The sequence below is a fragment of the Chionomys nivalis genome, chromosome 14 (assembly GCF_950005125.1).
Source record: "Chionomys nivalis chromosome 14, mChiNiv1.1, whole genome shotgun sequence".
NCBI classification, from domain to species: domain Eukaryota; kingdom Metazoa; phylum Chordata; class Mammalia; order Rodentia; family Cricetidae; genus Chionomys; species Chionomys nivalis.
Window position 1 is genome coordinate 39,376,465 of NC_080099.1, and position 23,803 is coordinate 39,400,267.

General features: G+C 41.2%; 1 protein-coding gene across 1 annotated transcript in view; it reads left to right on the forward strand.

Moving 5' to 3' along the window:
- Positions 1-23,803, forward strand: part of Dpysl3 (dihydropyrimidinase like 3) — a 112,328-nt gene that overhangs the window by 19,457 nt on the left and 69,068 nt on the right. The gene's annotated exons all lie outside the window — the stretch shown is intronic.

Sequence of the window (23,803 nt, forward strand, 5' to 3'; positions counted from 1 at the left end):
CTTTCTGTATAACCCACTGCTTCTGCTCATTTCCCAGTGGGACTCGGGTGTCAGGATTACTGAGGGATTATCAGGCCATCTGGGAAGCTGTCCTTTCTGAGCTCCATGTGCTGAGCAGGCTGAGGCCTCAGCCCTTGCTCCGTGTCAAGATGGGAACCTTCTCCCCAGAGAGATTTAATTAGTTGCTTGTCAGAACAGTGTTGACGGATGAAATGCCTGTCTTAGATCGGATCTCTGCTTGCTCTGATGTGGGATTCTCGGCTTATTTCATTTGTCATTCTGCTTCCTCTTCTCCTCAAAAATTAAAGTCCCTTGCCTTTCCCTTCTTTCATCTCTTTCTGTCTTTGGAGGAGATAAAATGCCCCTCAGTGAGTTAGCAAGACTCATCCTCCCAGGCAGCTAGCTGACTTGAGCTCAGGAACCCTATGGGACAGCTGCTCAAGGCAGACAATGACGTGGCCCAAGACTGTCTATCAGTCTCAGCATGAAGTTTCTGGATAGAAACTGCAGAGCAGATACAGCTGTGCTAAGATCTGAGTCCCTGCTCAACATTTCGTAGCTTTTTTCACCTCCAGGATCCTCACTTAACAGTCACACAATATAGAAAAAGAAAAGAAAATCCTTGCAACCCTGTACACTCAGCATGCCTTCTTAAGACCCCCAGAAAATGACTGCTATCATTGCCCACTCTATATACCATTTCTTTATGAATTATTGTTATGCTTAGAGTGAAATTTGTTAATTTATGTATATTACAAATGTTTACTGATTTCCTACAATTGCTAGACACTGTGTAAACAACTGAACTAAAGAAGAAAAATTAGCACCCTTCAAATCCAGCCTCTTAAAAATAACTTCTCTGCCATTAAGATGCATACAGTTTGAGGAGCAGGTGACAGAAAGGCGGACCATAACCCAAACTTAAAACACAATGTGGTAGACGCTGCCGTGGCAGCCTGCCCACTGGCAGACAGATGGAAAACTAAACCAGAACTTGGGGGACAGAGAGGACCCCTCATAACCTCATTGCACATTTGAGAAGGCCTGGCAGAATATGGATGTGAGGTGTGGTACTAGGAATGTATGCTGTGGGAAGGGTAGGGTGTGGGGTCCCAAGAAGAGATCATTAAAAGATGAAGAACAGCATGTTCAGAAACCTGAAGGCATGAGCTGAGCAAAGCCTGCATTTTTAGAACCTGATGGAGAATTGGCAGGGCATTTTAGATGTTCTTGGTGGCCTTCGTCCAAAGGTGCCACCTGGTTCTTACATCACACCTCTTTTATTCTATGGCATTTGTCTGGACAATAATTATCTGTCTCCCCTCCAATAGGCCAGTGGATATAAAGGGATTCTTTGAACCTCTGAACTATCTAGAGACATATTGTCTTCTGCAATGCCCAGCCTCTCGTAAATCCTTTACAGAAAACCATTTGGTATAAGAGTAGTTAATTAAGAACACAGAACACTAGATGCAAGAGACACAAATTCCAGTCTTAGATCCAACTGTAATTCTGGATAGGGTGTTAACTATCAACTTAGACAAGTCCCATGGAAAATAGAAATAAAGCCTCTTCCACAGAGACATTGTGATCGTACAATAAACTATGATAGTCATAGTAGATAATATTCATTGCTTCCTGTATCCCCAGCAATTTTGTATATTTTATATGTATCATTTCACTTAAGACATAAAATCTCACAGTAACCCATTAGGACTATTTATAGATGAATAAAATGAAAATGGAAAGATTAACTAACCTTTTCTGGGTCTTAAAGCTTCTAGATAGGACAAGACTCATCCAGTTGCATTCATTTTGCTGCGATTGATGCAATTCCATTCATATTTATGGCTGAAAAACTCCATTGTGTATACAAACCATTGCTCAGATGATGGAACGTAAGTTGGTTCCATAATGGAGTTAATGTGAATAGTGCCGCTGTAAGCTGATGTGCTGGTGTCTCTGCGTTACGTTCACTTGGAGTGTATTGTCTGGAACAAAAGGCCCAACAATGTTAATATAATTTCTATCTAATAATTAACAAATTATTTTCAAGAGGAACTATCATATTTGTATTTCAACTACCATTGAAAGAGAGATTGTCATTTTAATATATGTTATTTCCTTTTAGTAACCTAACCTATGAAAATACAGGATCTTTGGGGTGCTGAGATAGTCTACATTTGGCTCACAGTACTCCTTGCACAGATCTGTGTAGATACTTTAAAGGCAAGTAAACTAGGGAATTTGAATGGATAAATTTTATGATTATGTGATTTTTAGCTCAGTAAAGATTTTTTTAAAGGTTGTTACAAGAAGACCCGATTGTAGTATAAACTATATCTCATTTCTTTAGAAAATTTGCAATGTAATAAGAATTTATCATTTGGCATGTATTCTGTACGTGACTTTATATGCGTCAATGTATGTAATCCATTATATGTAATTCAATCCAGTCATAAACACTGCCACATTAGGTCACAGAACATATTATTAACTGTGGAGATGTTCCAGTACAAACTGCTTAAATTCAGGACTCATCCCTAGCTAACTTGCCATTTAATCAATGGAGACCTCCAGATCTTTTTCCATAAATAAGAACGTTGAGATTACCTTTCTGTGTGAGAGTCAGTGAAATAATGCATAAGAAGCACTTAGGATACTGTGCAATATCATTATCATTTTGAAATTTATGCAGACATTTTCCTTTTAGCGGTCCCTAATTGCATGATAATAGTATCATGAGAGAGTGAGCCATGTGCATTAATAAAAGATGACGGATTTGCACTGTGTGCATGGAAAGCTAGAGAAACAGCTGACCCTTACAGGTCTCCTAGCACAGATCGTGTACTTACTGCACACAGATTTGTACATTTCGTCCACACAATGCCACGTGATGAGCCTGCTATGTGTCTTCATTTTATAGGAGAAGAAACAATAGGAGAGATGAGTTAGGGAAACTCCCCAGGTTCAAAGAGCAAGCATCTGTTTCAACACAGACAGAAAGTTATATCTTTCTCCTCTCCAGACCCCATGGTTTTCCTCCCTCATACACATAAGGATTGATGGGAGACCCTTTTCAAATATTATAGTTAACAGGATATTAAGATTTTTTAAGATTTTCTTCCCTCTTTATATAGGAAATAGACATTAACATTTCAATTATTTTGTTTAGAATATATGTATTAAAAAGAAGCATGAGCCAGATATCCTGGTGTGCACATGTAATGCCATCATATGGAAAGGGGAGGCAAGAGGATTGTGAGTCTGATACTATTCTTAGTTACAAAGCAAGATGATATATGAGGAACACACACACACACACACACAGAGGGGATAATTCCTAATACAGTTATTGAGAAAGGACCCCAAGTTTAGGACTTGAATGACAATTTGGAAATCTGCAAATCCAGAGTTGGGGACGTTTATTTTTCAGTGTGTCCAGAAAGAAATGGAGAAGTATATTTTAGATATTATAAGAAAACAGAGTACCCCTTGCCAAGCTCAATTTAAACATAAACAGATTAAAGAGACTTCCAAACTAAGAAGCGGAAAAGAAAATTGATGGCAAGGATATGACACGCAACCATTTCCTAAATGTCAGCACCCTGGGATTCATCTTTGCATTCTTTTTTTTTTTCTTCTCCAAAGTCTTTCTCTTCAGAAATTGCCAAATGTTTTAATGGAAGCAAAAAGGGAACTCTAAGAGCAGCCAAGTTAATGAGAAAGACAACAAAGTAAAGTTGCTTCCTTTGTTGTGAGCCTCAAAGGTATGCATCCCATTCCTCAGGTTCACGGAAGAACTTGGCTTTGAGGAAGGAAGGATTTGGAAGCTCATTTGGAAAATTACATCTTTTTGATCCCTGATTCTTGGGGGAGGCAAAATCACACTGCTCAGTCACACTGGTGACAGGCATTGTGAATGGAGATCTCTGGATGACAGCCCACTAAAAGACTCTCAAAGCTCTAAGTGACTTACTTCATGTGTTGGCATGTTCAACTTATTTTATTTATTTTATTATGAGCAATAAAAACAGGGTCTGTTTCTGATTTGGTTAAAAGGAAAACGTCTTGGGTTGTACCAGGGGCTTCTCTCAACCATGAGAAGTAACCTTAAACTTGGCAGAGATGCCCTATGAGAAGGAAAGGGTGTGATCTGCAAGTTCCAGGAGGATGCTGCACAGACCAACTTTAAATGTGTTTCAGTTTGCATTGCTAGTAATGGCTTGGAAAGAGGCCATAAACCTATTAGGGTAATTATATCCGCAGATGAGGGTAAATAAGATGGTGCTATAGACACCAATCGGAAAGAGACATAGAGCAGAGCAAGCTACAGAGATTAGAAATGTGGTCAGGAAATGAGCAAATGAGACCAGCCTGGATACTGGAAACATGCATCTGGGGAAAGACATGATTTGAAAACCATCTTTCTTTCTTCCTTCCTTCTTTCTTTTCTTCCTTCCTCCCTCCCTCCTCCCTCCCTCCCTCCCTCCCTCCCTCCCTCCCTCCCTCCCTCCCTCCCTCCCTTCCTTTCTCCTCTTCTTTCTTTCTATTTTTCTCTTTTTTCGACTTCTCTTTTAATGAAAATTGTTTTCATACAGTATATTCTGATTACGATTTCTCTTCCTGAACTCCCCCAAGTTCTTCCTCCCCTCCCACCTGGATCCACACCCTTTCTGTCTTTAGCTAGAAAACAAATGGGCATCTAAATAGAATAATGAAAATGAAGTGGGATCAAACAAAAGCAAAAAAAAATCAGAATAGGACCAAAAACAAACAAACAAACAAAAACAACAACAACAAATAAAGCCAAAGGAAATCAGTAGGATTCTTATCAGTAGGCTAGTACTGGGAAATCAGCAGAGGTAAGTGGACATTTGAGCAAGTGTTAGTCCTGGGCATGCTTGTAACACAATGGGGAAAAAAGAATACTACAAGTTGGTATTCATGTGACTTTTTTAAGATGAATTTTTTCTAGTCACATTCATTTCCATTATCTCACTTGATCATAAGACCAAAGAGGTTAAAGGAAGAGAATGGATTCCTCTTTTGAAGAAATAAGAAAAGGCTAAGTGAATTCCTTAAAAATGAAATGTTTCACTAATAAAAGACACACAACTAAACATCCAAGTCTCTCAACTCCCTATTCTTTTCACTCTATCTTCTTACTCACACCCTGAATCTCCCCACGGTAATTCATGGTTTCTGGTGTTGTACATAATTTTATTTCCTTTGAAACCTAGTTTAGTATTACTTAATTTTTGACCATGGCAGGAATGTACTCTCATCTCATCATTGAGATAAAGCAGGACAACATGTCAAGGTTGATACCCCTCTGAATTTGAAGCTTAAACCTCATAATGATACCACTAAATAGAGGGGTTAGGAGTGAGCAAACCATGTGCCTTGAGGGCTCAGGCAGAGAGAGAGAAAGGCTATATAATATAAACCAGGAGAGAAAACACTGCTTATGGCAAACAGGCACATTGCAGAATTCACTTCACCTTTGAAAAATTAATTTCCTTTCTATTTTCTTATGTTCTTGTTACAGCATCCCTGTTATTTTGTCTTATAAGTAATGATGTGTGAGTGTCTAGGTACCCTTATTTCTTCTTATCTGTGGATATTAGGTTAAAAACGGAGTGTAAAGTGTTTTAGAATTCTGACAACAGCATGGCGGGTTTGCTTGTGTGTGTGTGTGTGTGTGTGTGTGTGTGTGTGTTACTGACAACATTTTCATGCCTCTACTTTCTCTGACAAATGTCTGTTACTCTGTATAGGTAGGTGCCACACAACCATGCCTATGCAATGACTCCTTAATCCTACTTCCTAGTGACAAGATTGCAGGTTAACGGGCCAGAATACAACCAATCACATTCTTTCCAGCTGGAAATTGGAGCCAAGATTTGTTCATTTTATTCTCTAAGAATATGATTATAATGAAGAAATGCAGAGTTGCCAAAGGCGGAGGGAAGTAGAGAAGATAGTGTAGACACAGGAGCTGGGAGAATGATGGGATAGCCTCAGAAAATTAAAGACAACTACAGCTGACTGAGTTCAACGTAGTGGATACCTGTGCTTGCATCATTCCCCATGGCCTGCTTTTTTGTCCCATTTGTCTGAGATTGTTACGTTTAACTTTTTATAGCAGTATGTTACCATTGAAACAGTAGATGAACTGAACCACATTCTGTTAATACAAAAGTAAGTCCATCCAAAACATTTTCCAGAGTTAGACAGATTGCTCAGTGGTTAAGATAGATATCTTACTGCACAAGAACCAGAGACTGAGATTAGATCCCAGAATCTACACTAAAAAGTCATGTATGATCACCCACACACTCATAACCACAGAGTTGTGGGGTTGGGGAGAGGAAGCAGGAGGATCCTTGGGGCTTGTTGGTTTCAGACAGCTCCAAGGTCAATAAGAGATCTTGTCTCAAAGGAATAAGACAGAGCGATAAAACAGGACACTTGATATCCTCTTCTGATGTTCATATGTATGTACCTCACACACACACACGCACACACACACACACACACAAGCCTGTGTCATCCCATCACTACTTCGGGATTTTGTGATGAACTAGAACTCATGTACAGTTTAAGTTTCTTTTTGTATATATGCATGCTTGCATGCAAGTAGTATATATTTATATTTATTCAAAGTTATTGTTCACCAAATACCACACTGATGAAACATCAATATATTAGATGCTGTAGTACAAACACTGGCTAGACTGATACATAAGCAGACCAGCCACCCCCAACAAATTGAAAGGAGATGCTTATAAAAACAGATACCAGCAACATACTTTATAATTGTTGTGCTAGAGGTCAGTAGCAGCTCCTGGATTCACCGGGGACCCCACAGATAGTACGAGAAGATTTTCAGAAGAGATAAAGCTGCAGGTGAGTCTTAAGGGTTGTTTGACATTTCCAAAATTAATGATGGTAACAATGATTCCAGAGAGAGGCTATGATTTGGGCAAGTACCTGAATAAGAACAGCAGGATGTGAAAGAGGAAGCTCTGAGTTTCCAAAGTTACTGGAAAACAGCAAGCACTTCAAGACTGGAAAGAGATGAAGCGGTAGAAAAGAGTGGGGGTTAAACATAGAGACTGTATTGAGAATCTTGAACTTCCCCCCGAGGGAACTGACATAGAATTAAGAAGAGGCATTTATGATGAGAAACTTGTATAGTGATTTCCCCTGAGTTGATTCAGTCAGGTGAGGGAAGATGTCGTCAGCTACACTTTGCTGCAGAAGGCACAAGAGAAGATTCTGAAATCTATCATATACTTGTTGGGTATTCCAGGTACCTTAGGGAACAAAAGTTAATACTTGAAGATGCTTTAAATTGGACATCAATGGAAGGAAAAGAAAGAGAAAGATAGAGGCAGAGTTATATAAGGGTAGAATGACGCCTCAGTTGGTCTGGCCGGGGGTTATGAAGGAAAGATGAGACTTAAGTTCTGTCTTCTGTTTTGATAAAAGGGCCAGGCCTTTGCAGCTTGTCATTTAGTGCTATCAGATGTGGGTTACCCCCAAGGCAGTGTTATCTTGGGCTTGGTAGATATCATTACTTGAAACAGGGTCAGACGGTGATTAGTAGCTGAGTCTCTTGGCTGTAGTTCTTGCGAAAGCTAGCTAAGGAGGATCTGAGTAGTGTACCATGAGGCTCATCATGCTGGAAGAGAGGGCTGTGTGTTCACTCGGGTGGACAAGCTCCATAGGTAGCTGCTCAAATCAACCTGAATCTTAAGGAAGAGGGCAGTCCAGAGGTAAATACTAAGAAGAATCAATATTATATTAATGGTGAGGGACTACATGGCCTTTTAGGGCTCATGCACCCTGTGAAGATCTCAAAAAATCAGAGGCCTTTCTGTCCCCTAAAATGGGCCGAAACATATATGCATGGAATTTCTGGATATTTATCATCTTCTGATTAAGTTCATTTACTGATACTATATCTTGAACAGCATCACATATATAATGTTTTAACTAATTGAAAAATTAGATAATTCGTGGAAGCCTCCACAAGATGTCAGGGCCTATTCTTTATTTTACCTGCTTTTTACATTTGTACATTTAACCACATTGTCCTCATTTTACAGAGGAGAATGTATCCAGGGATACCACAGTCACTGCAGGACAGGGGTTGAATCCTGATCCGTGTAACTAGCAGATTTGAAGTCCATGTCTGGAGCTCCAAGGTGGAATCCATGTGTTCCCACAATGGCCCAATAAAGACAACAAATGGATTGTTGCCAGAAGGGAAGAAACAAAGAGGCCTTGTCGAGGAGTTTTATTGAAACCATCCCATGGCAGCCTTCTTTGACGTAAAGTGTTGTTGAGGAAGAAGGTGACTATTGGCACTGGCCAGACAGCACCAGAGTCTGGACAGCAAGGCTGAACTACAAGGCTGTCAGACTGAAGGTGCCCCAGTAGTCATAGGAGCTCATCACACTACTCCTGGTCATAGGTTATGGCTCAGTCATTTTTCATTTTCATTGGTGGTGTAATAGAAAAAAAAGAAAGAGTCTACACTGTTAATTGTCTGGCTATTTTTTTCATCTTTTGAAATAAATTTTATATAACTATTCTTGGTTCTGTCCATCAGGCTTCTCTCTCTCTCTCTCTCTCTCTCTCTCTCTTTGTGTGTGTGTGTGCACATTTATGTATATACATGTTTGTTTGTGTGCAAATGTGTGTGGATGCACATGTGTACTTGTGTATGGAGGCTACAATATTAGATGTCTTCCGCCATTGCCCCTCACCTTAGTTCTTGAGACAAAGTCTTTCACTGAACCCAGAACTTCTCAGTTCAACTAGCTTGCCCAGTCAATGAGCTCCAGGGATCTGCTTGTCTCCACCTCGCCAGCATTGGGATTACAGATAGGCATGGCTGCACCTGGCTTTTTTACCATCTCTTTATACTAGTGACACAACTCAGTTAGCAAGTCAAGGTAAGAGAGTCATCAGGGGGTTAAAATGTTAGTGAACTTCCTATGAAAGCATAGTGTCTGTCTTTATCTGTGTAGGATATTTTATAATAAGCATCCCAATTATCTACTCCCATCCTGAAAACTTCTACAGTTACAATGCGATTACATACGTTGGACCTACTTACAAAAGAGACTTTCAACAGTGCAGAAAGTTGTCTGTAATAAGAGATGTGTAAAGAGAAACTCAACTTTGTAGTAGTGGAATAGCAAGTGCAGATTCAACTTAAAATGTATCACAAATGTATAGATATTCATTAACTTTTCCCTTCTCTTCCAAACAGAGAAAAACTGCCAATCAATCAGTGTATAGTCATCAGAAAACTTTATGATAGTGTTTCCTTTTTAAAATTATCACTTTAATGGCTTAGTTGTGAGTATGTGTGTCTGTGCCTGTGTCTGTGTATGTATCTGTGCGTGTGAGAGGCTGGAAGAGAGTCTTGGATTCCCTGGAGTTGGAGTTACAGGTGGTTGTGATCCTCTCAGTGTGGATGTTGGAATCCAAACTCAGCTTCTCTGCAAGAGCAGCAAGTGTTCTTAAGTGCTGAGCCATTGATCCTGTCCCACATTTTCTGCTTTTCTCTGTGTGTGTGTGTGCGTGCGTGCACGTGTGTGGGAGGCGTGTGGAGGGAGTAGGAAGGCAACTGGATGGATTCTGTTCCCCCTTCCATCCTGCAGGTTCTGGGGATAGAACTCATGTTACCAGGCTTAGCAGCACGCTCCCTTACCCTCTGAGACATCTCACCAGCCCTGTAGTAGTGCTTTGAAAAAACTATCGTACGAGCTATTTCCAATGCTTCTGCCTAGGGAAAGAAATAAACCCATGGAATGAAATTTAATGCTGATGAAAGCTGAGTCAAAGTTCTGTGGGTGTTATAAAAGTTGTTTCCCACAGTGGCACTGGCTGAAGCCCTCGCTGTGACAGAACTATCATCTGACAAGCTAGCAACTTTTCTGCGTCACTTTTCCTTTATGCTGGGAGTACCCCGGCTGTCCTGTGAATACTAGTGTCCCTCCAAACTTCACTTGTGCAATTTCAGCACTCAGTGGAGATAGTAATAAGAGCTGGGACTCTTGAGGAAATGAGGGATCTGCCATAAGGCATAGGAATAGAGCCCTCTTAAAAGAGGTTGAAGAGAGCTAGTGGTCCTTCCTATTCCATTCTAGAAGGATACAGAAAGCACTGTGTACCAGGAAAAGACCCTTACTAACACAGAATCAGAGAGAGTATTTATTTTGGACTTCTGGCCATAAGAAGCATGAGAAATTTCTGTTGTTTATCAATTTCCCAATATACAGTATTTTGTAACAGCTGCTGACATAGACCAAGATAATCCCCATGACAGGCAGAAGCAAACCCAGTATCGATAACACAAAACAATTGCTTCTATTGTCAATGAGCCCTGGAGGGTTTCACAGGTTATTGTCAAGTTTTTTGCAGCTATCAGATAACAGAATGTAGCCTGGTTATACTTTTTATAGTAATGAAAAAGGCACATTTCATAACATTCTGTACTCCATGGTTCAGAAAGTCCTTATTTAGGAGAGATGACCCAGTGGTTAGGAGCACTGGCTGCTCTCCCAAAGGACCTGGGTTCAATTTCCAGCACCCATGTAGCATCTCACAAATATCTGTACTTCCAGTTCCAGGGGACCTGACGCTCTCACACAGGCATACATGCAGGCAAAACACCAATACACATAAAACAGATAAATAAATATATTTTTTTTTAAAAAAAGGAAAGTCCTTATCTGTGTGTGGCTGTGAAGTAGAGATTTGCTAGGCCCTAGAAAGGGCGGGGATCTATTTTCTATTCACCCACTATTACTAGGGCTCTAAAGTCTATTATTTTAGTTGTAACTTCTGTATTATTTAAATAATAATTATTAATTATTTTTCTCTTGGGAAAGAGAAAAGAAACACTGACCAAGGCAACTTATAGAAGTGAAGATTTATTTGGCTTACACTTCAAGAAGGACAAGAGTCTATCTTGGTGGGGAGGTATGATGACAAGCTGGCATGGAGGCAGGAGAAGCAAGCTGAGAGGTTCCACTTCAACCCTGAACACAAAGCAGAGGTAGCAAACTAAAATCATGTGTCAAAGCCACCCTAACCCTCCCCAGGGATATACTTCCTCTAGGAAGGATGTACCTCTTAAATCTCCCCAAACAACTCTACCAACAAATATTCAAACTTCCAAGCCCATTGGGGAATCTTCTCATTCAAACCACCACACCTCTGATATGACATTTTACAGTGTCAGCTCTTTTCCACTCAGCTAATCTATTTTATAGACGAGGCAAGTAGCTTCATAAGCCTTTTCGGGGTTGTCAATCCTAATGGCAAAACATTGAGAACAATTAAGAAATTCTAACAATGTCCTGGGTTTTGCCTCATGTGTTCATGTCCTTAATGAAAAAGTAATGATTGTCTTTGTACTCTGCTTGAGACCCTGTGATTATTTGACATTGGGTATCCTGAATACAGAAATGTAAAGTCTCTATTAGGATTAGAACACAGAGGTAGCCCGCTCAACAATGAAGTATTCATTTATTAATAAAAGATGTCTACCCAACAGAGAACTGATTCTCAGCATCTTTAGGACGGCTCCCTAGAGATTTCCTCAGTATCACCTGGTTCCAGGGCATCTGTCTCATCTCTTCTGCCTATCTGAAGGCAGAGAGCCAGAGGCAGACAGAGCTTTTAGCCTCAGAGCATATACCATAGCCGAGTACAGGAAGCTAGTGAGAAAAAAAAAAAAAAAATCACACAGCCTGAGTTCCTTCCTGGAGACAGATAAGAAACCTGGAGACAAGCCCTGGGGCTACAGCCTTTGTGCTTCAGCTGGAGGGCTGTTCTGAGTCTCTACCCAGGAATGAGGCTTGCGCCCTTCATCTAGGAAAGCACTGGGTTGTGTTCCACACAGTGCGTGCTGAGGGTGCCGGGATCTGAATCCATTCACTGGAGTCGAGTTCACTCAATGGCGAACCCGGCAACTCCTGCGCATGTTCTGAAATGGGCGGTTAGAAGACAGTCCCATCTTTCAGAGATTCCGTCTTGTGGTTCAGGGTTCCTATGTGTCCTGGGGAGGAGGCTGTGCCATACAGTCAGTTCGCTGCTCCCCTGAGTCTAAACAATGGGCCTCCAAATGATCTGGTGCCAGAGTTCCAAATGACCACAAACCAGGCATGTGGTGTAAGGACAGAAAACCCCGAGCCTTGTAAACGAGCCCAGCCGTGGGCATTCCGGTTAGCTGAAGATATGTTACGTCAGATGGCAGAGAGGGTTTGTCAATAGTGTATGCAGGCTTATGTATGAGCGAGCTAGAAGTCGCCAGATCCTTACAGTTTTTAGATCTCTACATACGCCAGTAGTGGTACAGCACACATATTGTTCCGGCGCTTGGAAGGCTGAAAGACAGAGGGTTGTGAGTTTGAGACCAGCCTGGGCTGCAGAGAGAGACCTTGCACCAGAGGAAACAAAAATTCAAAACAAATAAGAAATATAAATTTGAATATGAAATGTATAATGTTAAAATACCGCTAAATAGAAAAGTAGCTCTCCTTTGAAACATCTGTTGCTCTTTTGTGCTGTTGGTTTGATTTTCTAGGAAAGAGATTCTGAGGACAGTATTCAGGAAGTTGATCAGAGACTGTTCCTGCAGTTACCCTCTGCTGAAGGGCAGGGGAAGGAAGGAAAGGCCGGGTTGGGCAGAGAGACAAGTGAGCTTAACTGAGCAGACAGGCAGGCCTGAAACTGCAATGGCGTAGGGGATCCGGCCCTGCCGTGCTCACGTTAGTCAGCTATGGGAGCAGGCTGTTTTGGTGGGCACTTCTTAAGCGACTTACAAAGGTGGCCATTGAGGGTCTAGAGCCTTGAGGAAAACGAATTCAGTCAGTGGAGGGATCTGGGAGAAGCTCCAGGGTCTGCTATAGACAACAGAAAAGGCAGGAGCTTTCCTGCCTGAGCCATTTCTCCAGCCCTCTATACTTGCTTCTCTGTGTTAATTCTGAAAGAAACTATTCCAGTTTTTAGATGATTTTTCTCTTGAGAGTCTCATGGCCTCCCTTCCACAACTGGTCTTAGACCACAATGATGCCATTATTGTCTTGTACCAACCATTGAAGACTCCCCTCCCTCTCGTCTGGATCAAGTGGTTCACCTGGTGTCAGGACCTGGAGAAGTCCCAGTCCCTGGTCATCATGCCCTTCTCAGGTACAAGTTCTCTGTGCCTCACATGCTTCCCCGTGTAGCATTAAGTTTGAGCAACTTGTTACCCTGCCGTCATAATATAGCAGCAAGCCCTATCTTCCTGATAGGGTCCTATTATAATATTGGCTTATTATTATTATTTGCACAAAGCACAGCTTGAAGTTCCAACTTGTAAGTCAGTAGTACCCTTGCTCGGCCGCCTGGTGGAAATATTGCTTCTTTGGTGAAAAGACAAAAATAAAAGAACTACAGAAATAGAAAGTATGCATCTCCCAATGATGGGAGTGAAGGTAAATCTTCTTTCTTCTCTGGTTCTTTTTGTTTGTTTGTTTGTTTGTTTTTTTTTTTTTTTTTGATTTTTTTGGTTCCTGTCCTGGAACTAGCTCTTCTAGACCAGGCTGGCCTCGAACTCCCAGAGATCCGCCTGCCTCTGCCTCCACAGTCCTGGGATTAAAGGTGTGCGCCACCACCACCCGGCTCTGCTCTGGTTCTTATTAACCCTTTTTGGACATCTTTGTGGATCTATTGCCACTTAAGGACGTTAATATAAAATGTACATTGTTTCCAGAAAGTTATTGCCCAATCTTTCCTATACTTTCTCTCAGAATGATGTGGTCATGTGATATTAGACATAACACATGGTACCTCAGACCCTGTGGCCTATTTTGCAACTTGTTTGCTATTACCCAGACCCTTTGCTATGATTTGATATTACATGGGATTTCATGCCAGTACATCACTCAGTCCTGAGGCCCTCATGTAGTGGTGTCTTTGACACCCTAGGAACAGGAATGCCAAGTCCATACTAAAATGGTTTATTTCCATAAAGATGAATCACTACATCTTCAGATGTATTCAACTTGTAACCAAGCGGCTGTTTGTGCCTTTGCCAGATGGTACCATATTTGGGAACCAACCAGCATTGTTCTCTGCTGTTGTCAAGGTAAACACTGATTGCAACAGTAACCAAGCTAATGTTGATGAGTGGGAGTTAGATTCTTGTAGATCCTTTAGCCCTGTCACAGTGTCTACTCCACTGATGATCCCATTGTGGCACCAATGTGGCTGATGGCAACAGACAATCACTTTATCTACCTTACTGTTTAGTGTCTCTTTCTGAATGGATGCTCTCTGGAAGATTTTAATAGCCAATATATAATAAATAGATCTTCACTCCTGATACCCACCCAAATAGGCATACCCGTATGCTTCTATCAAAGGCTTTTCTAGGTCCCAGTCAACACTCTCTCTATAAAACACCTATATATAACACTTATATATAAAACAAACCTGTGTGTTTTCTTCCTTCACATTCTGTATTAGAGCGTAGAGACAGAAAGGCACTTAGCAACAGTAGTCAGTGACGCGAGAAAGGCTGAATTGGTCCTTTACCTCTCCTCAGGCCCTACCAATAGGTCCACTTCCATTGGTTATGAACAACTGATGGAGTCAAATTATTCTATGATGCTTTGATCTAACAGAACCTAGTTCATGGTGGACTTGTCTCTGCTCAGGCTTCGATTTCTACCAGCATTCCATATTATTCAAGGATTTAACTTTCGATTATGGTAGATTTCTCTTGTACCAGAGTCAGAGAATCTAAGTTGTCAGTCTCCTACTATTATATAGCCTCCAAGAGACATCTTTCCCCATCCTGGTACTATAGCAGTTATTGGGTCTTATTGCCAAGGCGTCAGGCCTTGTTCTCTAGGTCATGCTGTGGGACCCTTTCTTATTCTAGACACCATGCAGGAGAGAAATGGCTTTGTTTTGTTTCCATGAGTGGGTTTTAACACATTTGGAGGGTATAAAACATGCCGTCTCTAAAACCTGAGGAGGTTTTTCCTGGCTTGTGTTGCTCTCTGTGTAAAGACTGTTGCTCTAAGTAATGACCTGCCCTGTACTTTGGAGAGATTGTGTCCAGAAATATTGAAAACCATTTCCCTGCCTTTGTAGTTCATGTACCACCGCCACCAATGTACTTGTAATTTCTTACTCGTTTAGTTGGGTTTGTATCATGCCATCAATGGAGTGTACCACTTAGGTGCTCAAATTGTATAGCATCTTAGATCTTTCACACTGTGTTGTGGTGGAGAGAAGCGTAATTGGTGTAATCTGGGTTTAGGGCTGTTAGTACATCTGTTGTCTGCTTCAAGACTACGTAGACTGTTCTTGATCCCTCTTTCTAACAGAAAGTCATCCATTTGCTAAGTTGGTGGCTCTACACAATGGACTTGAGTGGACAATGATCTGCTTAGAAAAACACATAGCCTCTTAGGTTTGGGCCATTGCTTAATCCAGCCTTTCTCTGGAAGTTGTCTGGCTTGTATGATTTCCAGATTAGTGAATTAAATGCAGATCTTTAAATGCGCATCTTCCATTTCCATGAAATTAAAAATAACAATAAACTTTAGGTAAGAATGGGGGTTAGTTTCAGAATCCACTACTGAGTCTTCCCTGCCTGAGGCTAAGAAAGCAATGTGGAAACTGTTCTGTCATTTTTGTTCTTTACAATAGTTCGGTGAGAATGACCACCACGTGTTCATCTCAAGGGCTAAACATGAGCTGTGGGTCCATTTATTGCCTCTTCTTCGTGGCTCCACTCTTACAGGGGACCTTTGTTGGTCCTCATGGCTTTAGTTTTCAGTTTCAGCTGAGAGTCTGTTGTCCATCAGGCACCAAGACATCTTTGTGTCCCCCCTCAGGATAATGTCATCCAACAGGTGTCTGAATGCCAGAGGCTACTTCCTGCTTCTGTTGTGGCAGAAACGATTCCTGCTACCAATCTTGACATAACATGAGAATAAGAAGTATTTTCTAAGTTTTTTTATATGTAACTGAAAGAAATAAAACTATGTATTTCTATTGAGTCCCAAGTACAAGCCCCACCACTCTTCGGGAAACATCTAATTCCACCTTCCTGATTTTCTCACATGGGGATTTCAGCAGAACGTTGTGGTACAAGAGTGATTTCGGAAAGATAGATAGATAGTGGAATGGGACAGTGGGGATACGGTACACACCATGGCCTCATCAAAACAAAACAGTACCCTGGACCTCCATTCCCAGCCTTGAACCCATACAGAGTTGGAGACATGGATTTTCCTTTCTTTTCTTTTTCTTTCTTTTTTTAAGGAAAAGTGACTCACAATAACATCTTTGCAATTCAAGGCAATTCAAATAAATCTACTAGGCCGTGACAAAGCTCTCTGTGTATCCATCCTACGATGGAGCAGAGATGGAGCTCACCGTGTAGTAACCCAACCCTTCCCTCCCAACTTCATTTACCTGGTTCAGGCCTTTGTAATGAGCTACAGACAAGCTTTTGGGTCAGGGAAGAAGCCTTCAGGATCACAGCCCACTGAAGAAAAGAGGGAAAACTTCACCTAGAGACACACTAAAAGCTTAATACCTTTGCCCAACCTATTGTGAGTTTGATGTCGGAATTAGCCCACAATCATATTGTTTTATGACTGTATACTTTTAATTACATGGATCAAAGATAAACTTATCTGCCAGTTTACTTCTTGGCTTACTATATAAACATCAAATAATATCAGGGAACGGTCTCTTTAATTTTATTCTATCACATTGGGATTACAGACTAAGATTTTTTTTTTTGTTTGTTTGAAATACAGACAACATTAACACATCCAAATGACCTGATGAGATGTCCTACAAATAAATGTTTTTCTGTGTAACATGATAGCAGTTAAGCTGTCTCACCAAGGCCTGGTACATAGATCTTGCTCCTTCAGTACTTGTCTAGATTTAGATTTATCTCTGAGTTCTTTTTCTTCCATATTTCAAATAAAATGAAAATGGAAATGTTTTCTTATATTAATAGCACAAAATATAAGTATTTCAAAGCCCAAACTGCAATTGGCGTAGCTAGTTCAGACATTTTTGGAGATTAAAAGGTAGACAGCATTTTTTGGGCTTTTCCTTTGTGTATTTAATTAACCTTTCTCGCCATTGGTTCTGCTCTGTTCCAATCTCGATAAAGAAACTTCGGATGATAAAGACAGATGAGTTTAGTAAGTAAGCATCAAGACATCAGAAGTGGGAATCGCTGTTGCATAATTAACCTCGGTCTTCTCTTCTTTCTCAACTGCTTTAGACTCCATTCTTGACCTTCAGTTTCCTTGAATTTCTTCAATACATCTCAGCACTCTCCTGAAAACATCCTGGTCCAATTCTCTACCCTTCCTACTCCTACCTACAGGTCAAAAGATAGTGCAGCTGGAGGAACGTCTGTCACCGTGCTGTTACTCTCTTTCAACGCATGGCCACTGATTGAAGTTCCATCGAGTTGCCCAATAACTGCATCACATCGCCCCCATCCCTTTCCAGCTCTCCTCTAACTTCCATGGCCATTGTCTCAGTTGATGGCAGAGAAAGCACATGTAAGGAGACAATTCTCAAACACCACCTCTTTCAATGTACATAGCCGCCTGCCTGGAACTGTGTCCTCCAGAGACTGGGGAGGACACATCTTCTTGTTAGCTTGGGACAAACCTTCCACTTGAACACTAGGTGTCACCTGTGCTATCTGTTTAAGAATTCCATGAAGAAACTGTCTCATTTCTCTAGTGCTTCCTCATCGATTCTACCATTTGCCGTACAAATACGTTGTTAATGTTTTGCTGAATTATCATGTGCTTTATGTGCTAGCTACTATTCCATTTCCCTCTCTCCGTTTACAACAAAATCCTTTGAAATACTTGTTTTAGATGTCTGCAAATTCTACCCCGATTTTCTCCCAAAAAGATTCCAATGAGGTTTTTCCCAAAACAACAAGAAACAATCTCTGGAACACACAGATAATTGCATTCTGTAAATATTACTTTCATAACTTTGAAAGGGAAGCTGGGAATTAATCCTAGAACTGCGCACAGGATGGGCAGGTTCTTCACCACTAAACTAGCCCCAACAATCCTTCACTAACTTAGTACATCACACAGCATACACACACACCCCTCATGTGTGCATGCACACATACATGCGTATGACCCCACATAGCACTGTAAGATGGCTAGGGAAGTGCTCACTTTGGAGGAACTCTGGTCAAAGCCATGCAATCTTGAGAGTGTTTTCACCCAGTGAGGAGTTGATTCTCTGTTATCGTCATCTCGGCTTTCCTTTAAAAGTGAAGACTTTCTACTTTCAGTGACACTCAAAACATCACACCCTGACGGTGGTGTCACCCTGACACACTCACGTGTTGGTTCCTCTCATCTAGCTCTGTTGGTTCAAAAGACACTGCAGCTTCGAATCCTAGCTGCTCATCTGCTGTCCTTGCTCTTCAAATGATGTTCACAGACACCTTCCAGACTTTCTCGTCTTTTTTCATTTTTTCCACAGATTTCCTAGGCCAGTTTCATCTGCTTGACTGGGCAAGACATGAAGGAAAATTTCCCCTCTGCCCACTAATGTTCCCAGGACTACACTGACAGGTTAATTGGAAAAAAGACATGCACATTTATGATGTGCATGTCATAACGGTGTAATGACGTGCAAGCTCTATGTGTTTCAGAATCTTGTATATCCTGGTTCTATGGGAGAGGGAGAGAACACAGATTGTAGACAATTTTTAGGGGTCTAGAAAATAATTTTAGTGGAACTAAATGGGTTTGGAGAGCGCACAATGGCCAAGGACAAAGTCTGTATGACCCAGGGAGTGGATGGTAGAGTTTTATTGAGACTGAAGTAGGCACATATGTGACAAGAACATCCAGGTGTAGTGACAGACTTCAGTGTATCTTCATATCATCTGAGCTTCATCTTTGGTTAAGGAAGTTTCAGGCATGAGACTGAAGCGATTTTCTTTCCTTTGGTAGAGCTGTCCACAGAGACAGGGAACTTGGCGGCAAGTTTTCCAAGCTTCGCCAACAGGAGAGAAGCAAATGGAGGTCAGAGGTACCTATGTTTGGAGTTAGGGCCTAAAATATCTTGACCTATCAAGTACTCATCTTTGGGACCTAGTTTTTGGAACCCCAACAGCATCCTCACCTTCACTGAATTGCTCAAATGGAAATAAATAAATAATATGATCCTTTCTTATAACTCAGTCACATCTATCAGCAGTACTGATGTTTTTATTCAAAGGACACCCAGTATGAGACTGTTATTTTGGTACAGGCTAGCATCATCTCAGGGGCCCTCTGGTGACTCCTCTGGAAACTCCTCTTCAAACTTACAATGAATTTAAGTGACTTCCTCTTCCTCTTCCTAACCTCACTCATCTCTAATGTATTGGCAACCATTTTAAATACCATGTAAATGTTTAGACTCACCTCTTTTCTTAGAATGACAGCTTCATGAGAGAAAGGATTTTTGAGGGTCTGGTTTGTTTAAATATTTGTGCTCCTCTTACCTTGGCATCATGGCAGAAATTCATTAAATTGATAGTTGAATTATATGATAACTCATCACAAAGCCACAGTCTTCAATTTATATAAAAGGAAACTCCCTTAGTGGTCTAAACTATGAAGAGACACCATGACCAAGTTAGTTCTTATAAAAGAAAGTACTCAATTGGAGACTTACAGTTTCAGAAGGCTAGCCATTACCATTATGGTTCTGAGCATGGGGGCACACAGGCAGACATGGTACTGGAGAAGTAACTAAGAGCCTTATAACCCAATTCACAGGCATCAGGCAAAGAGAGACACTGCACCTGGCATGAGCTTTTGAAACCTCAGAGCCTATTCTCAGCCGCACACCTCCCCCAACAAGGCCACACCTCCTAATCCTTCCCAAACAATTCCACTAACTAGGGACCAGGCATTCAAAAACGAGCTGATAGCTGGTGGGTAGGGACATTCTCATTCAAACCAGCATGGAAACCAAGTTTTAAACAGCAAACGTGAACTGGGGAAGATGATAGAATGAGGAAATCAGCACAATGAACTATGGGTCCATGTGCCTTTTCCTCCAAGTCTGGGTCCTTAAGCAACACATCTGTCTGGACCCTAGTCCATGTTTTCTTCCTTGAAAGCCAATATCAATGATTTTCAAAATCTCTAATTAAAAACATTTGGTTTTCTATTGCTGTGATAAAATGTCACGACCAAAGTAACTTTTATAGAAAAGGGGGTTTATTTGGACCCACCTGCAGTGACATACTTTCTTCAACAAGACCATTCCTTCCAAGCTTCCCCAGACATCAGCACCAACTGTTGACCAAGCATTTAAATGCAGGAGACTAGGCGGGGGTGGGGGGGTAGGGGGATCTCATTCAATCCACACAACCAAGCCCTTGGTCTTCTCTATAAAGAAGCTTTGATATAAGCTTCTTTAAAGCAATGACCTTGCAATTAGTGTTTAAGGATAAGATGTATTCTACTCAGTCATTCTTTGGGCTGTATGTGGCCTTGGAATTTTGGGTTTTCACCCATGTTAGCAAAATGTGTCTCCAACCATCTTGAATTGAATTCAGAATTAGAAAACACAAACCTATAGAAAACCAAAACTAATGCTTTAAAATCTAGACTCCAACTATATGGAAGAGTTGCAGAAAAACTATTCCACATGTATAGTCTTCCTTGAGAGACATTTATTTTAAATTTTTTATGTTGACAATTCTTTAGCAATTTAAATGATGAGGGACCTATTTGAGCCATTCAGTGAATAACATTGACACATTTACTGCTCTCAAAAAGCCTACATTCTCTTGAGAGGGAGAAGTCTATTTTCCAGCAATAATACCAAGTGCTGCACTAATAAGTCACATGATAAAATGTGCTATGGGGATGGATAAGTAGAGATGGGAGCAAGCAAGTTACAAATAGCATTCTTCTGAAGGAAAGTGGGAAGCAAACTCCACAGTTGGCAACATTACCATTCATGCTTCTAACTCTACCATCTAGAAAAATGACAATCTTTAGTAAGTACAAAGCAAAGCGTATGTGTGTATTATGGGCCGTGTTAATAATGAGAGTTGCTGAGGTAAAGAACTCAGCCAAGAGTTACTCCTGTAAGCTTACAGAGCTGAGAATGGCTTGACAGAGAGAGGAGTTTCATAGTCTTGATGTATTTAAAGGCAGGAAGCAAATCTGCTGACAGAGTGATGAGAAGGGTCAGAGTATGACCGATGAAAGGACATTGAGGATGAAGATAAGCCTGTAGCCTGAGCAACTAAAATAGAGTAGCCATTGACCAAAGTTTTTGGGTGTGGCAGCTTTGGTAGCCAAAGTTAAGTTTCTTTGGGACCGACACCAAGTCTCTATTTCTATGTGTCCGAGTCGCTCTGTCTCACAGTTTTCTGTGATACTTTAAGCCAAGTCCTACTGTGTATCCAAGGAAAAAGCATTCTGAATCCTTCTGTGGAAAACATCACGCTGATTTCACTGCTCTCTTGGCCAGACACAGAGGCAGCCTGAATTGATGGTTGCCTTGTTTTTTATACTGCTGGAATTGCCAAGGAAGGCTTTTTTCTTCAGTCATCCCGAAGACTTTTCTTTTTCTTCTTCTTTTTCTTTTAAGAAAGAGGAAGATGACTGAAGGGGACAGCTGAAGGGAAGAATTGTTTGCTGTATGGCTCTGATGATGGCAGCAGCTTGAAATAATTAGCTGGCTATAATGCATTCCTGTGCAGGGACTTCTGTAGCAGTCTGATCCCAGGGACACATCGTAGTTCCTACTGAGCATTGCCTCTTGCATTCAATCTCCAACTCAACAGGTTGATTCAACTCTGCACCATCTACAAGATCATCCAGTAGTCAAAAACTGTGACGGGAATCTAATGAAGGATGTTCTGGATTTCAGTGACAACATCCAGGGAAATAAAGGCAAAGAAAGCCATGAAGTGTACAGAAATGAGAGAATGAAGTAAGGGAGAGAAGAGAGAAGAAGAGGAAAAGGAAAATGAGAAGGAGGAGGAAGAGGAATAGGAAGAAAGAATAAGAATAGTAGTAGTAATATATTTAAGATTGTAAACATTCAGTATCCATCTCTGTTTTTCTTAAACAAACTTATAAAGATCTCTTCTAGTACAAGGTAAGTTTGGAACAATAAAATCCAGGAGATACAGAGACAGAGAAAGAGAGAGACAGGGAAACAGACTGATACACACATACACACATAGACACACACACACAGAGAGAGAGAGAGAGAGAGAGAGAAGCACACACATTGCTCTGCATAGTTTCATAGCCCATAGTTTATTCTCTCTTTGCTCTAAATATAACCCTACTCATTTGCATGTTAGTCCCAAAATTCTTTGTGCTATCACAACTCCCTCCTGGTTAGTGGTTTTAGCATCTATGTAAGAACAAACCAAAATGTTTAGGGTGTTTCTTTGACCCAGTCTTTTCTCTCTCTTTCTTGTTTCATTCTTTCTGTGTCTTGGAAAAGATTTCAATGTGTTGACCTTCATTTGGCATTCTTCCTCTGGACCAGAAATAAATTGAGAAATTGTTCAACTTTTCCTTTGAATATTGCATTCTGTCCAATTGCCCATGACTAACCGGAAGCCTCGAATTAGCATGCTAGAGAGGGAGTGTCTGAGGCAATTAGCGTGTCCTTTGATTATGTGATCAGGTTAGCTCGTTTCCTGTTTGTGGGAAGCAGAGGCTAGAACATTCGGAACCCTATTTCTGTAGGTGCCTTACATAGCTGTTCTGTTCCAAGAAAATCTTCAGTTTAATTGTAAGTTGTCAAGAAGTGTGGCCAGAAGACCTGCCTTATAGCAATGTCACTGTCAGATTCCTAACAGATTGACTCAAGTTTAATGACAGGCACGGAATTTCTGTTTAGTGGAACATTTGGGCTGAGAATTGGAGAGCTGGGGAGGTGATAGGAGACTTAAGAAGATTTTCTAATTTTTGCATAGCAAGCTAATTTTTTGATGTTATTAAAATTGTATGTTTGGGATTATTTTTTAGAACTCCCCCCCCCACCATCGCTGTTCCACGCATAGTGGCTTCTCCAGTCTCTCTTGGCCTTTTCAGCCAAAAGACATTAGGTACCAGCGCTTCAAAGGCCACCTTTTTCACTCTTGCAAATATTGTCTTTCAACAATAAACCCGGGATTTTGTGCTGCATACCTTGAGGGTTGCTCAAAGACAACCACACTGGTAAAAAGAGGTCCCCTCACAACCCCGTGGCTGAACAGGGAACGTGCAGGGCTTCTGCCTTCCCACTATAGGGGTTTTCTCTGCCTTGTACCCGCAGAGCAGCACATGCTCTTTCTTGAGCTGTAAGAGTCAGGCAAAGAATATTTTTTAAATGCAGAGAACGAGCAAGAAGCCTTATGTTGCTCTTACACACATCCACGCCCCAAGTTAAGTTGCTTTGTATTTTTAAGTGCATATATTCATGGTCTAGGAGCACCACACACTGAGTCAAGTGGCATAAAGTCTGATCAGATCTCTGATCTCCAAGGGTCTGTGCCTGCTGTTTACAAATACCCTGAGAGCAGCAGAGGCGCCGCCCAGCCTTTGGTTCTAACAAAGGCGGTGGCGCCAAACTCTGTTCGCAAATGGTGGAGGACAGCCGACTCCCGGAGATAAGTCCGGTGTCATCTCCTTTTTAAAAGCATAGTAGGAAAGATAGGAAATCCGAGTATGGAATAGTGGGAGGT